This window comes from Carcharhinus amblyrhynchos, chromosome 10 (genome assembly GCF_965287045.1).
Source record: "Carcharhinus amblyrhynchos chromosome 10, sCarAmb.v2.hapA, whole genome shotgun sequence".
NCBI lineage: Eukaryota > Metazoa > Chordata > Chondrichthyes > Carcharhiniformes > Carcharhinidae > Carcharhinus > Carcharhinus amblyrhynchos.
In genome coordinates this window covers 12050952-12066172 of record NC_137333.1, presented here as the reverse complement: position 1 = coordinate 12066172, position 15221 = coordinate 12050952, and positions in this window count along the sequence as shown.

The following is a 15221-nucleotide window of genomic DNA, read 5'->3' as shown; positions in this document are numbered from 1 at the left end:
CAGTTTCCTCCCACAGTTCAAAGACGTGGGGTCAGATGCATTGGCCATGCTAAATTACCCCTTAGTGTCTTGGGGGACTAGATGGGTAAATGAATGAAGCTATGAGGATGGGGCCTGACTGGGATTGTGGTCGGTGCAGACTTAATGGGCCAAATGACCTCCTTCTGCACTGTAGGGGTTTTATGATTAGAGATTGGGCGTGCAACTCGAGATGTGCATTGAGACCCAGTGGAAATCCTGATATATGGATCCCTGTGGGAATTGCCAAGGAAGTTTGAACAACCAATGGACAATTCACTGATGCCCAGTACACAGTCTGAATCTGAGGTAGAATCTGAGACTTTGGACGGTTCTGTGAGCCTTACCTGGATGTTCACCAAGAATATGTTGGACAGATTAAAACACCTGGGTAACTCCACAATTGATTCTTCAGTCACACCACCGACACCTCAATTACCCCCCGACTTCCACAAACATCCCCAAACACCTGAAATCCCCCTCACCCTCCACTCCTCCTGCCGCCACCACCACCCCCCCCTACCCCCCATCCAACCCATCAATCCAACCTGATTAGAATCAAAGAGTGATAGAATTATACAGTACAGAAACAGGCCCCTCGGCCCAACTCATCCATGCCAACCAGGTTTCTTAAGCTGAACTAGTCCCATTTGCCTGCGTTTGGTCCATATCCCTCTAAATCTTTCCCATCCGTGCACCTGTCCAAATGTGTTTTAAATGTTGCAATTGTACCTGCCTCTATCACTTCCTCTAGCAGCTCATTCCATATAAGCACCATCCTCTGTTTGAAAACGTTGCCCCTCGGGTCCCTTTTAAATCTTTCCTTCTTACCTTAAACCTTTAGTTTTGGACTCCTCTATCTTTGGGAAAAGACCTTGGCTATTCACCTTATCTATGCCCCTCCTTGTAATTCAAACCTACCAGCCAACTATCCCTATGACACAACCGTACTACCCCCAATCACCTGACCATCCCACCAACCCCACCCAACCACTCCACCAATCTGACCGAAACATACCTGACTAACTCCCTGATTGTCTGTCTACCCTCCAACCTGAATCCAACTACCCTGCCGACCTGACTACCATTCCCAACCAACCAACCGCCCTCCTGATGAACCGGATTCATGACCTTCTGATCACCCAATTGTGCCCCCAACCTGATCCTACGAAGTCCACAAGCAAACCTGATCCATTCACCCACCTGTGCAATCTATCCAGCTACTCACCTCACCCACCCTACTCACCCAACTCGCCTACCCAACCACCTACCTACCCACTCACTCACATATCCAACAAGCACTCACCCATTCACTAACATTCAAAGGTTGCATCTTTAAACTTGGCCTATCAGCTCAGTATTGTAAAACTTGGGGTTTGGAGTGGGGGGGTTGGGGGAGAGGGTGGAGGCATGTTCTGTCTTCCCCGACTCTAGTTTTTTTTTATTTATTAGTGTCACAAATAGGCTTAAGTTAACACTGCAATGAAGCTACAGTGAAAATTCCCTAGTCGCCATGCTCTGGCACCTGTTCGGGTACACTGAAGGAGTATTTCGCATGGCCAATGCACTTAATCAGCATACCTTTTTTGGACTGAGGGAGGAAACCGGAGCACCCGGAGAAAACCCACGCAGCATAGGGGAGACTCCGCACAGACAGTAACCCAAGCCAGGAAATGGACCCGGGTTCCTGGCACTATGAGACAGCAGTGCTAACCACTGTGCCGCTGTGTTCTCCCCTACTATACTCTAATGGAGCTTCTCAGGGGACTTTGTGCTACATATTTCTATTAAGATCGACCCACGAAGGAATGTGCAACAGTGTCGAGTCTGGGGAAATTTGTAAATGCAGTAGCAATCCGCTCATCATCACCACTGCTCAGACAGTTTGAGCAATAGTTTTTTTCTTTCTAAACCAATGCTTTGCAGAAAAATGAAACAATTTAGTTCTTGAGAAGCAGAACACATTTGCAATATCAGGGGATTTTCAGTTCATAGAATCATAGAATCCCTACAGTGCAGGAGAAGTCATTTGGCCCACCAGTCTATACTGTCACCTGAAAGAACACTCGACTGAGGCCCAATTCCCCCGCCCTCACTGTAACCCCATACATTGATCATGGCCAATCCATCTAACCCACGTATCTTCGTAGTGTGGTAGGAAACCGGAGCACCCGGGGGAAACCTACACAGACATGGGGAGAACATGCAAACTCCACACAGACACTCCATCCAGATCCCTGGCGCAGTGAGGCAGCAGTGCTAACCACTGTGCCACCGTGCCGCCCTTTATTAAAAAAAAATGCAGTATTGAAACAAAAAAACAAAACACTTCTCGTTTCTGAAAATGGTACCAAGGAATATCTTCCAGCTGAAACTGTGATTAATCATTTTTTTCAAAGGGCAACATATCTCACACAGCTCAACTCTCGCTTTGTTGTAGGGTTGGGTGCTACAAGGTTTTGATTGAGGTTTGAGATTACTAGCAATCGTTCCAGTCTGCACGTGTGGACCAGTGCTTTTCAACTGTCTTTCATTCATTTCGCTGTGTTGTGTAACTGATAATCATATCACTCAACAGGCAAATCCATTCTCTTTGATCAATGGAATATTTTGTCACAGTGTAACGTCTCTTCCGGAACAAACTTTAATTTGACTTGCAACCGGTTAATTGCAGCCATACCATTGGGCGATAAGAACATATTTGAGCAAAGCAACAGTTAATAATTCATTTCAAACTGTCCTTGCTTTGATGAGAGTTTTCAGTCCACCATGCCTCATTGCACAGCAGCTAGCGTGCTGAAGAAAATGTGAAACTTAAATCCAAAGCAATGCCTCATTAAACACTTTAAATGCATCAAATTAACTTACATATGTGGGTGGCACGGTGGCACAGTGGTTAGCACTGCTGCCTCACTGCGCCAGGGACCCGGGTTCGATTCCTGGCTTGGGTTGCTGTCTGTGTGGAGTTTGCACATTTTCCCCGTGTCTGCGTGGGTTTCCTCCGGGTTCTCTCACAGTCCAAAGATGCGCGGGTTAGGTGGATTGGCCACGTTAAATTGTCCCTTCATGTCAGGGGGATGTGGCCAAGCAGTCCATCTAAAATGGCAATTTGCAAAGCACTCTGGGACAATTGGGCAAAACTAAAATGACAGGCTACAACCCTGAGGAGTGAATAAATAGGATACGGGTCATCTCCAGGATGAAAGAGATTTTCTGGTCACATTGGGTTGTTTTCCCGACATGAGGGCACCGCGGCTCCTTGTTTGGGGGGAACGGTGTCAGCTCGATGTGCCTCCAGCACCTACAGGCATGGCCGTTGAGTACACACCCAGGGATCAGTGTGGCAGCACCTGATTGGACTCTTATCAATCAGGGTGATCAAGCCCTGATCGATTGATTGACAGGAATCAGGAGAGTGCCCAAAAAGGACACGGAACCAAGTAGGGATAAAAAGCTGTTGCACAACAGAGGTTCTCTCTCTCTCTGACCCCATGAATGGGCTATGTGACCATCACCAGTGACGACCAGCAAGAGGAGAGCCACCACACCAGAGAAGGAAGGAAGACCAGAGCCAGAGTGCCAGACTAGACCAAAGGACCAGACTACACAGAGGACGACCGAGACCAACGCACAGATAAAGGCCAATATCTGCTTAGGTACTTGCCAGTCACGCAGAGTTAAGTTAAGGTCTTATATTGGACTTGAACTCTAGTATTCTTTGTAGGACAACGTATTGTTCATTGGGTGGGTGATTATTGATTGTGTGTCTTAAATAAATATTGGTTGTACTAACAAGACATCTACTCGCAGTTATTTGTCCACCGTATAAGGATTAAAACAGACTGTGCGGGTAAATGCATGAGGTTATGGGGTTAGGGCCTGGGTGGGATTGTGGTTGGTGCAGACTTGATGGGCTGAATGGCTGCCTCCTGCACTGAAGCATTCTGTGATATGACAGAACGGCAGCGACAGATGCTCAATTCATTATTTGCCAGCAGTTGATCCTCATTTACACACAGTTCATTCATTAATCATTGATAGATGGGACTGTGTGATTATTCACGATATGAGCCTTTGTCTGGATGGAAGACAGCCAATTAAAATTGGTTCCCAGCCAGTAATTGCTTCTAAATAATTGAAAGATTGGTTCTATTATTTGCTCCATATCTAAAGTGAACACCAAGGATTAGGAAACAGAGCAAAGAGAAGGGTTGACTATTTAAAATGCTGCTTAGTAGAGCAGACTTAAGATAGGAAAATGTGTTTTTCAAATCATCAAAAACTTGTATTTTTGTAGCACTGTTAATTGACGATATGCCCCAAGGTTCTTCATAAAGCATCGGGAAACAAAATCTGATTTGATTTGATTTACGATTGTCACGTATATTAGTGTACAATGAAAAGCATTGTTCCTTGCATGCTTTATAGGCAAAGCATACCGTTCATCGTGAAGGAGAGTGCAGATTGTAGTATTACAGTCACAGCTAGGGTGTAGATAAGGATCAACTTAATACATGGTAGGTGCATTCAAAAGTCTGACGGCAGCAGGGAAGAAGCTGTTCTTGAATCTGTTGGTATGTGAACTCAGACTTTTGTCTCTTTTTCCCAATGGAAGAGGGTGGAAGTGAGAATGTCCGTGGTGTGTGGGGTTCTTGATTATGCTGGCTGCTTTGTCGAGGCAGCAGGAAGTGTAGACAGAGTTAATAGATGGGAGGCTTGTTTGTCTGATGGACTGGGCTTCACTCACAACCTTTTGGAGTTTCTTGTGGTCTTGGGCAGAGCAGGAACCATTCCAAGCTGTGGTACAACCAGAAAGAATGCTTTCTATGGTGCATCTGTTAAAGTTGGCAAGATTTGTAGCTGACATGCCGAATTTTCACAGATGGAGATGTAAGATCAGACAGCCAAATGCTTGGTCAACAGGGTAGATTTAAAGGAGGAAAGGAAGATGGAAAGATGGAACGGTTTAGCGAGGGAATTTCAGAGATTAGTGGCCAGGTGGCTGAAGGAGGAGCCACCAACAAAATTAACAACAGAAAGCCAGAATTAGAGAAATGCAGTTACCACAGAAGTGTTGTGTGGTTGGAGGACATTACAGAGATATGGAGGGGGTGACAGGGTGGCACACAATGTCAGGGACTTGGATTCAATTGCCGGCTTGGGTCACTGTCTGTGTGGAGTTTGCATATCCTCCCCATATCTGCGTGGGTTTCCTCCAGGTGCTCCGGTTTCCTCTCACAGTCCAAAGGTGTGCTGGTTAGGTGAATTGGCTATGCCAAATTTTCCCTCAGTGTATCCAAACAGGCGGGGAAGTGTGGCGACTTGGGGATTTTCACAGTATTCTCACTGCAGCATGAATATAAGCCTACTTGTAACTAATAAATTAACTTAAAAAAAGGGGGTGAGGACATGGGGGTGGATGGGTGGCTGTTGATTGCAATTTGAACACAAGGATGAGAATTTTAAAATAAAGCTATTTTTTCACCCAGCCAGAGCCAACATAGATCAGTCGGCACAGTGACAATAGAGGAATGGATCTTGGTGTGAGTGACGACATGGGTGGCAGTTTTGGATGACATTAAGTTTACTGAGGGAGGAACGTGGAAAAGTAGTCAGGCACCCATTGGAAACAATGATACATTGGAGTTCTCAGCAGCAGCAGAAGAGTCAGAATGGAGGAAGGATGAGGGAATGTTATGGAGGCGGAAATAGCCGAGGCTGTGAAATCGATAATCTGGTTGGAAACTCACCTTCGATCAAATATGCCAGCATGGATAATAAAAGATTTGAGACAGTTGCCATTGTGAGGGTTGAAGGCATTGCTGGGGGAACAGACATCATTGCGGGGACTGAACTTTCCCACCCCACCTGCTACAGGAATCGGAGTGGATGGGACACGGGATGTGCAAAGGTCCATTGACCTCGTGGGATTTTCCGGTCTTGGGGCGAGCAGGAAAATCCCACCCAATAGAGCCCTCAAACATATGGGCAGAGAAGATTTCTTCTACCCCAGTGCTGGCTATTGGACAAGGAGTCCTAAGATCTGGAGACACAGGAGAGGTCAAGGGATCTGGTTCTGTGGCTGAGCCGGGTGCTATCAGCACACATGAGTAAATATTTTCACATGATGTCCCACAGGGGCAGCATGCAGATGAGGAATAGAAAAGGGAACCAGGGATGGAACTTTGAGATCTATCAGAAGATGGCAGAAATAGGAGGAACATGAACATGTTAAGAACATTCCAGTTAAAAGTCAGGCTAAACATCTACATGTGTAATGGAAATGTCTTGACATTTTTAAAAAATCAAAGACGAGATCACAAATATATTCCCACTGAAGAAATTTAAAGTCAGAATTCCTTCCGAACAAGTATTTGCCGTGTCATGTTATGATCTAGGCAAGCTTCGCTGTAAACAATATTCTGGCCACTCTAGGAAATGGTATGTAAAAGAGCTCGCACTGTATACAGAGGTTCTACTGTTCAGCTATTTCCTGTGTACTTGTGTGCGCTCAGACCACTGCCATCCAACCCTGTTCTTGCAGCAGACTAAACAAGGTCAAGTAGGCGTCAGTAAGATGCTTCACTGCATTGGGCGCATCAGTGTGGCTGTGATTAAAGGATAAAATTTGTTCTCTTAATGCCAGAGAGAAAATAAAAGAATCCTTCCAAAGAAAGAAGACTCAGTGTGCCGTACACATAACAGCATGAAATTCTGTGCAGATATAAAGGATTATTATCCCTGTGAGCCCTTCGGTAACATGTCTGAAGTCGCCACGTCTAGAAATAAGTGCAAGGCTGATGTATCCCATTTTCGGCCCTAATGATACAAACAGACCTACATTGTTCTAGAAGCTGGAAATAAATGTTATGATTTTTAAAGTTTATCACTGAAGCTGGTTGTGTACCAAAAACTGTTTTTGCAACCTGACTTATTTTTGTAGCACAACTTCCTGATCCCACAAATCGACTATGAAGTGCAGCAAATGCCAGCACCAATTTAAAACAAAACGTAAACTCATAAGATTTTAAGCTGCCATACTTTAAAACAAAACTTCTGGCGAGTATCGCACTCACGAGAAAAGCATCTGTCAGGCGATGCAGCCTTCAGACTGTCAAAGCTTTTAAAAGGATAATTTAACAAACAGGAGTTGCTGGATATCATCTCTGTTTTACAGAAATGTGAAGAGCTATTTCCTGACTTGGGAACCAGCACACTCTTCATCTTTATTGCTGAATGGTTGCAAAACTCCTCTGAAAAGTGGTTGCTTGGGTTGGGTGAGAATGGGGTATTTGAGGGGGCTGGGATGAACCTCTCCTCAATCTGAGCGACTAAGTGTTTTACAGTTTGCTTTGTGGTTAGATTTCCACTCCAGATAAGTTTGAGACGACTCAAGATTCTGCTGTCTTTGGAACCTTGTCGCTGCCCTTTTCATCGCAATGTCAGTCACACTTCCTTGATCACTTTCAGCACAAAGACTGGCATGGTGGCACAGTGATTAGCACTGCTGCCTCACAGCACCAGGGACCTGGGTTCAATTCCGGCCTTGGGCGAACGCCTGTGTGGAGTTTTTACATTCTCCCCGTGTCTGCGTGGGTTTCTTCTGGGTGCTCCCACATCCCAGAGATGCAGGTTAGGTTGATTGGTCATGCTAACTTGCCCCTTAATGTTACTAGGATTGGCAGGATAAATACGTGGAGTTATGGGAATAAGGTCTAAAGTTAGAAGTAAAGTTTATTTGTTAATCACAACGAAGGCTTACATTAATACTGCAATGAAATTACTGTGAAATTCCTCTAATCGCCACACTTTGGCACCTGCTCAGGTGAATGCACCTAACCAGCACGTCTTTCAGACTGTGGGAGGAAACTGGAGCACCTGAAGGAAATCCATGCAGGCACGGGGAGAATGTGCAGACTCCACATAGACAGTGACTGAAGCCAGGAATTGAAGCCAGGTCTCTGGTGCTGTGATGCAGCAATGCTTACCACTGTACCACCTTGCCTGGTGAGTTTGTTGCCAGTGCAGACTCGATGAGCTGACTGGCCTCCTTGTACTCTGTAGGGACTCTATGATTCTATCTCAATGAATGGCTGAGTGGGTTCAGAGGGCTGAATGGTGTACTCCTATTTCATGTTACAAAGCAGCATTTGAAAAACATTGTCATTCGATGGGCTGAAAACTAGCTCCAAAGCTTAGATTTTTCCATCTAAAAGAAAGAACCGATCATCGACCAGACTGGTATCAAGTAATGTGTGCCAACAAATGAGTTTCCTCAGCAGCTATCCTTGATAGAAGACTATTCATTGTTGAGTAACGCTGTAAACAGCACACAAAGAGTTAAGAATATCGCTCCCCCTGCTCGTTAGTTCTGTGGCACATTAGGCTATTTGTGGAGGAACCTGTGTCTCAGAGTCTGGTTATGGACTTGCAATGTGAAGTTTCAGGATGGCAGGTTCATGATTTCAAAAGCCAAAAGGCTGGTCAAACAGCCCTGGCAGGGTAATCTGGCCATTATATGAGAGCAAATATTTATTATTAAAATAAATGTAAAGGGTACTTAGGAAAATCAATCCAAGCATACAATTACGCTTCTTTGGTCTGTCTTAAAAGTTTTACTGTTTGTGCAGGCAGAGAGAGAGAGAATTTCCAACACAAGCATTCAACAGAGCTGGCCAAAGATTAATGATCACATACCCATATTAAATGAAGGACAAAATGTCCACCCTAAAGTAAGAAACAAGATTATCCACTCAAGATTTCAATTTTCAGATTAAATTGTCTGTAAGCCTATGCATCTATTTTACTCCGGTGTATAATCAGTACATTGTTTCTCAATAAAACTAACCTAAAAATTGTAGCTGAAGGCATTATCAAGCGATTACCAAGGAAGTGGGCATTCACCAGTTAATCTACCTATTTAATTAAGTTAATACCCCTACTAGAGTAATATTATGAAGATGCCTCAAATATTTATCTATAGTTTATAACTTTTACCTTATAATTCAAAAAGAAAAAGGAAATATATCTTTAAAAAGCATTTTGTGTTTCTTGAGAAAATAAACATGCTTACTTACCATAACTATCACAATTTATTACCATTCTAAAATCCCTCTGAGGAAAATTGTTTGAGTAGTGTTGCCCAGTATGTCTGAGAGTGTGCGAGTTTTATTTTTGATTTTCATTGGATAAGCTTAAGTTCAGACACAGGATGGGGTGAATAAAGGCAGTCTCACACACTTAGCAATGGCTGACGGTTGGTCATCAGATGTCTGAGATGCTGTGAGGCAGATGAATAACACCACCAGAAATAAATAACCCTTTTCATGCAAACTGGAAGTTGCAGGATACTCCCACAGGTCAAATTGACACGAATGGCTCTAATTCCTTAAACTGATGAGCCATCTCTGCAAAATTGAATACTCAAAATAAAGTTAAACTTACTTACTTAGTGTGATCTGAGAGTTTGACACATCCGATGTTAATAGGAGAATCCGGCAGCTGACTGCACTGCTTCCCATCACATTCAGCAATTTCATGTTTAATGTACATTGAAGGGAAACATATTCTTGTTTGCTAAAATAACTATCCCCATATCTTGTGAAGCCCAAAGTGAGAGTGACAATGGATGATATCAGTCAGAACAACATGATGATATATGTTCCTTTTTCAGACACTTAAAGTGCTTCAGCAGACTGTTTGCATTGCTTGGAAACAACGGCTTTCAAAACGTGACTGAGAGGATTTTACAACTTTTGTGATGAGCAAACGTTTCGCCTTTACATTAGTTTCAAAATGATCTTCACAGGAATGTGAGCTTGTTACCCAGTTTGCGTCCATTAACCTACTTTGGACAGTACACAAGAGCAGTCAAATAGTAATTTTACATTCAATATTTCATCCTTTCTGGATGTAAAGTTTTTTAAAAAGTTTATTTAACAGTCACAAGAAGCTATAAAGGGTCGTAAACGAAGCCCAGTCCATCACTCAAACCAACCTCCCATTCATTGACTCTGTCTACACTTCCGGCGAAACTGGAAATTCCTACCCAAGGTCAATGGAGATTTTTTCATCTGACCCTTATCCATGCCAATTCCGTGGTGGGTGAGGTGATAGAATTCCACTCTTCCTCTTTCTTCTATCAGGAAAAATATACAAAAGTCTGAGAATACACCCCAACTGAATCAAGAACAGCTTCTTCCTTGCTGCAATCAGAATTTTGAATGGACCTACCATATATTAAGCTGATCTTTCTCTTCACCCTAGCTATGACTATAACACTACATTCTGCATCCTCTGCTTTCCTTCATCCCTACGCACTCTATGAATGGTATGTTTTGTCTGTATAATGCACAAGAATTAATACTTTTTAGTGTAGCCCAATACATGTGGCAATAATAAATCAAATCAAATGTTCCTTTAGTCAGTATTTCACCTTGACCCATTGCATTCCCCGAATGATAGAGCTGAAAGCCATTATTCAAACTATGAGAACCCCTCCACCTCTCACCCCCCACCAACTCCCATCACTAACCCCGCCAAACCTCCACCCACCTCCCACCCTCCACACATGTGATCATGTGCCCCACCATTGTTTTTGGAGCATTAATAGTCTACAACAGGTCACCACCACTCCCTGGGGAGACATTCCTTGTGTCCTGATCTATAACAGAACGAGTATGCTCTTGCCGAGATTCAGTAACAATGTTCAATTATTAATATTGTGATTTAAAGGTGTGTTGCTGTAAACTTAAATTGTTCTGCTCTAAGTTCACCAACAGGAGCCTCCTGGTTATTAAATGGTTCGCAAGGCAATGCATTACATGATTGACCACACACTTTTTGTGGAGTTGATGTGAATTATCTGGAATATAAAGCGGATGATTGAGGGAATTAGTGACCAGTCGATCACAATCGGTCTGACAAGTTAATGTATTGAATTAATGTCAAACTCTGGGTGTGTTTTAGAGGACCTGACATATTAGACAGCTGTTCTTAGTTTGATTGGAAATAGTAGGGATTGAGCACAATATTGTAAAGTAAGAATATACGTTAAATCCTTTGGATCATTACCTTATTTATACTGCTTGCTAATGCAATTGGTAGCAATAACATTTAAATTCAAATTAAGAGAGGAAGAGATGCCCAAATGTTGACCTTACTGAGATGTGTATGGTTGGGTACAAAGCTATTCTCCTTTCCCTTCGCAGAGTAACCAGGAGTCTCCAAGGACAGACATTGTCTGCTGTACAGTCCACTAACTCTGCTCATTAAAATGGTGAGAGTTTTATATGGCCTCGTAACATTGCCAGCATTCAAACCCAGAATTTTCTCATTGCATGTTTCCATTAGCAAGAGAGACTAGGATCCAAGGGCACAGCCTTAAAGTAAAGGGATGACCCTTTAAAACTTAGTTGAGAAGGAATTTCTTCAGCCAGAGGGTGGTGAATCTGTGGAATTCATTGCCATTGAAGGCTGTGGAGGCCAGGTCATTGAGTGTATTTAAGACAGAGGTAGATAGGTTCCTGATTAGGATCATAGTGCAGTGCAGAAAGAGGCCACTCGACCCATCGAGCCTGCACCGATCACAATCCCACCCAGACCCTATCCCCATAACACATGCATTTACCCTAGCTAACCCCTTGACTCTAAGGGGCAAATTAGCATGGCCAATCCACCTAACCCACAGATCTTTGGACTGTGGGAGGAAACTGGAGCAGCCGGGGAAAACCCACACAGACACAGGGGGAATGTGCAAACTCCACACAGACAGTGACTCAAGCCGGGAATCGAACTTGGGCCCCTGGCACTGTGAGGCAGCAGTGCTAACCACTGTGCCAAGGTATTGCCCAGAATTGGCAAGAGAATCAAAAATTGCGGCAAAAAGACAGGAGAAGTGTGTTGAATAACATATCAGCCATGACCGAATGGTGGAGCAGATTCAATGGGCCAAATGGCCTGATTCTGCTCCTGTATCTTATGCTCTTACGGACTTAAGGAATCAATTTTCTCAACTCCCCTCTGCTCAAATTCAATATAAAAATTCGATTAATCTGTCATGATTCAGATATTTTGCCCTTTCATTTTTTCCTGTTAGATCTCTTGTTCACTGCTGCCTTGTGGCTCTGAAACCCAAATGGCAATTACTCAGATTTGAATCTTAATAGGTGAGTGCCGGCGAGTAGTCTGACTGTTGACAGGATTACAGTAATGCCCGTTGCTGGCCTCAACTCATAAGTAAACCTTACAAACATGCACGCACGCACACATGTACAACCCAGCAGAGCGGCTGCTGACTTTTGCAATCCAAGCCACATTTTTCCTTTCCTAATGGGAGGCAGTTGGCCCAAAGGTAGCATCCCTGCTGTTGCTCAGCTGAAATAAGTTAATATTCTTAAGTAATCATTCTTGGGTTGTGAATGTCGATAACTAGGCAGCATTTATTGTCTATCCCTAATTACGCTTGAGGAGGTGGTGATGTGCCACCTTCTAGAACCACTGTAGTCCCTGTGATATAGCTGCACCAATTCCTTTATCCAGTTAATTTCAATTCATTGATTCATCCTCCTAACCAAGTTACATATATCTAGAATATAAATTTGTGAACACAACTGCACTTTTGCAGGCATTTGGTTGTTCTGGTATTCTCATATTCTCATCTTCATTTCCAATGGAGGGTATGCCTCTGTCTACATCAACAGGGATGAAGTGGAAATGGTCAAGGACTTCAAGTTTCTAGGTGTCCAGATCACCAACAACCTGTCCTGGTCCCTCCACGCTGACGCTATGGTTAAGAAAGCCCACCAACACCTCTATTTTCTCAGGAGGCTAAGGAAATTTGGCACGTCTGCTATGATTCTCACTAACATTTACAGCTTGCTATGGCTCCTACTCTGACCAATACTACAAGAAACTACAAAGGATCGTCAACGAAGCCCACTCCATCACACAAACCAGCCTCCAATTTATTGATTCTACACTTCCTGCTGCATCAGAAAAGCAACCAGCAAAATCAAGGACGCCACACATCACAGACATTCTCTCTTCCACCTTCTTCCATCAGGAAAAAGATACAGAAATCTGAGGTCACTCATCAACTGTCTCTCTCCAGTTCTGCTTCTTAAGCAAGTAAGCAAAATATGTTAGCTTTGCTGCTTGACACTTTTTCATTGGTCATTTAATTAATTGTTCTTTCGGTGATCAATTTATTGCTTTGACATTGGTTCTTTTTTGCTCAGCAAGCAGTTTGCTTGCTTCATACCTTAACTTGTTTTTGTATAATTGGCATTTCATGTTGGTATCTAACCAGATCTCAGGCAGCTGCTGCTGGGTTTCTCGCTGGCTGGGAGAGAGGGACTCATGAGGGTCTGGTTGCTTTTTGGAGGGGCTGGAAAAGAAAGGGATTATTTTTGCTCCAATAGAAATGGAAAGTACTGGAAATACTCAGCATGTTTTACACTTTCTGTGAAGAGAGATACAGAAGCCAGTGGCCCTCCGTCAGCAATAGGGAAGCTCGTCGACCTGGAGCATTATCTTTGCTTCTCTCTCCACAGACACTAGCTGGCCTGCTGAGTAGTTCCAGCATTTTCTTTTTATATTTCAGATTTCCGATATCTGCTGTACTTTGCTCTGTGATTTTATGCTCTATGCTGGGTACTTGTAAGTGTGGTTGGTTTCAATTTAAGAATCATGGAATTTCCACACTGCAGAAGGAGGCCATTGACTCTCCGACATAGCATCTCACCCAGGCTTACCCCATCCTGGTTACCCCATGCATACCGCAAATCTTGGGACACTATGGGACAATTTAGCATGGTGAATCCACCTAAGCTGTGGGAAGAAACCAGGGCTCCCGGAGGAAGCCCACACAGACGCAGAGAGAACATGACAACTTCCCAAAGACATTCACCCGAGGCCTGAATCAAACCCGGCTGGCGCTGTGAGGCAGCAGTGCTAACCACTGTACCACCGTGCTGCTAAGATGAGGAAATATTTATAACTCAATGCAAAATGTAATTTTTCCATTAACAAAGCCCAATTGTGTGGATAGAAATAGCACATTATTGCAGATCAATTAGTTGGTGCTGATTTATTTAAAGGTTTTGCCATTTTTAAACTTGGAAGTGGAACTAGAAGTCATGTGCCGATAGGATGTACATGAGACTATTGCCTGCAGCACCCACGAGGTTCAAGCTCCCCGAATGTTGCTGTCCATAGAACAGGTTCAAAGGAGTGGAGTTGGTGGCATGATCTGAACAACTGGGTTGTGTGTAATTGTCAGACAAAGTCATGGTTGTTATGTGTATCATACTGAAATCTTAGCTACCAATGGGCTGTATCGTGGGTTTTCTCCGGGTGCTCCGGTTTCCTCCCACACCCCAAAGATGTGCTGTTAGGCTGATTGGCAGGAATAAATTGTCCCTAAATCAGATTCCCTCAATCTGGATGGCCATAAAACATTAGACAGGGGTCGTGGGTGGAGAGGGGGACTGGTGGTGTTGGGATGGCGGCGAGGGCTCGTTGGGCCTGTTTCCCGGGCTGATTTTGTTCTTTGTTCTTTGCTCTTTGTATAAATAGATATACAAAGTATGGAAGACAAAAGGTTTTCCTAAAGTTACATGACACAGTTCAACCCCACTGTGAGCATGGTTCCCAATTCTGGGTACCCAAAGGATGTGATGGGGAGGGCTAAAGGGAGTGGGGATGAGAGGGTGAAGGAGATAAGGGACTCAGAAACAGGAGAAGCATCGTGATTGCTCTCCCTGGTCCTGCCTCCCAACCACACAACCTTATGAGATATCTGTCCTCCCCTAATTCTGGCCACCTTGTATTACCAAATAAACCTGTTGGACTTTAACCTGGTGTTGTGAGACTTCTTACCTTGTGCACTCCCAGGCATGATTTCTTCATCATTGGTGGCTGTGCTTGGATTTACTCATTTCCCAAGCTTTGGAAGACACCTACTCCTCTCTGCCTCTCTCTACCTCTACAAAAAACTACCTCTTTTTTGGTCATCTAACCTAATACCTCCTTATCTGACTCAGTGTCATACCCTGTTTTATAACTGTCTTCTGTGACACACCTCGGGGTGTTTCATTACATTAAAAACACCGTAAATGTAAGAATCCCCACAGGTCAGAAAGAGGCCATTTAGCCCATCGAACCTGCACTGACTACAATGCCACCTAGGCCCATAACCCCAA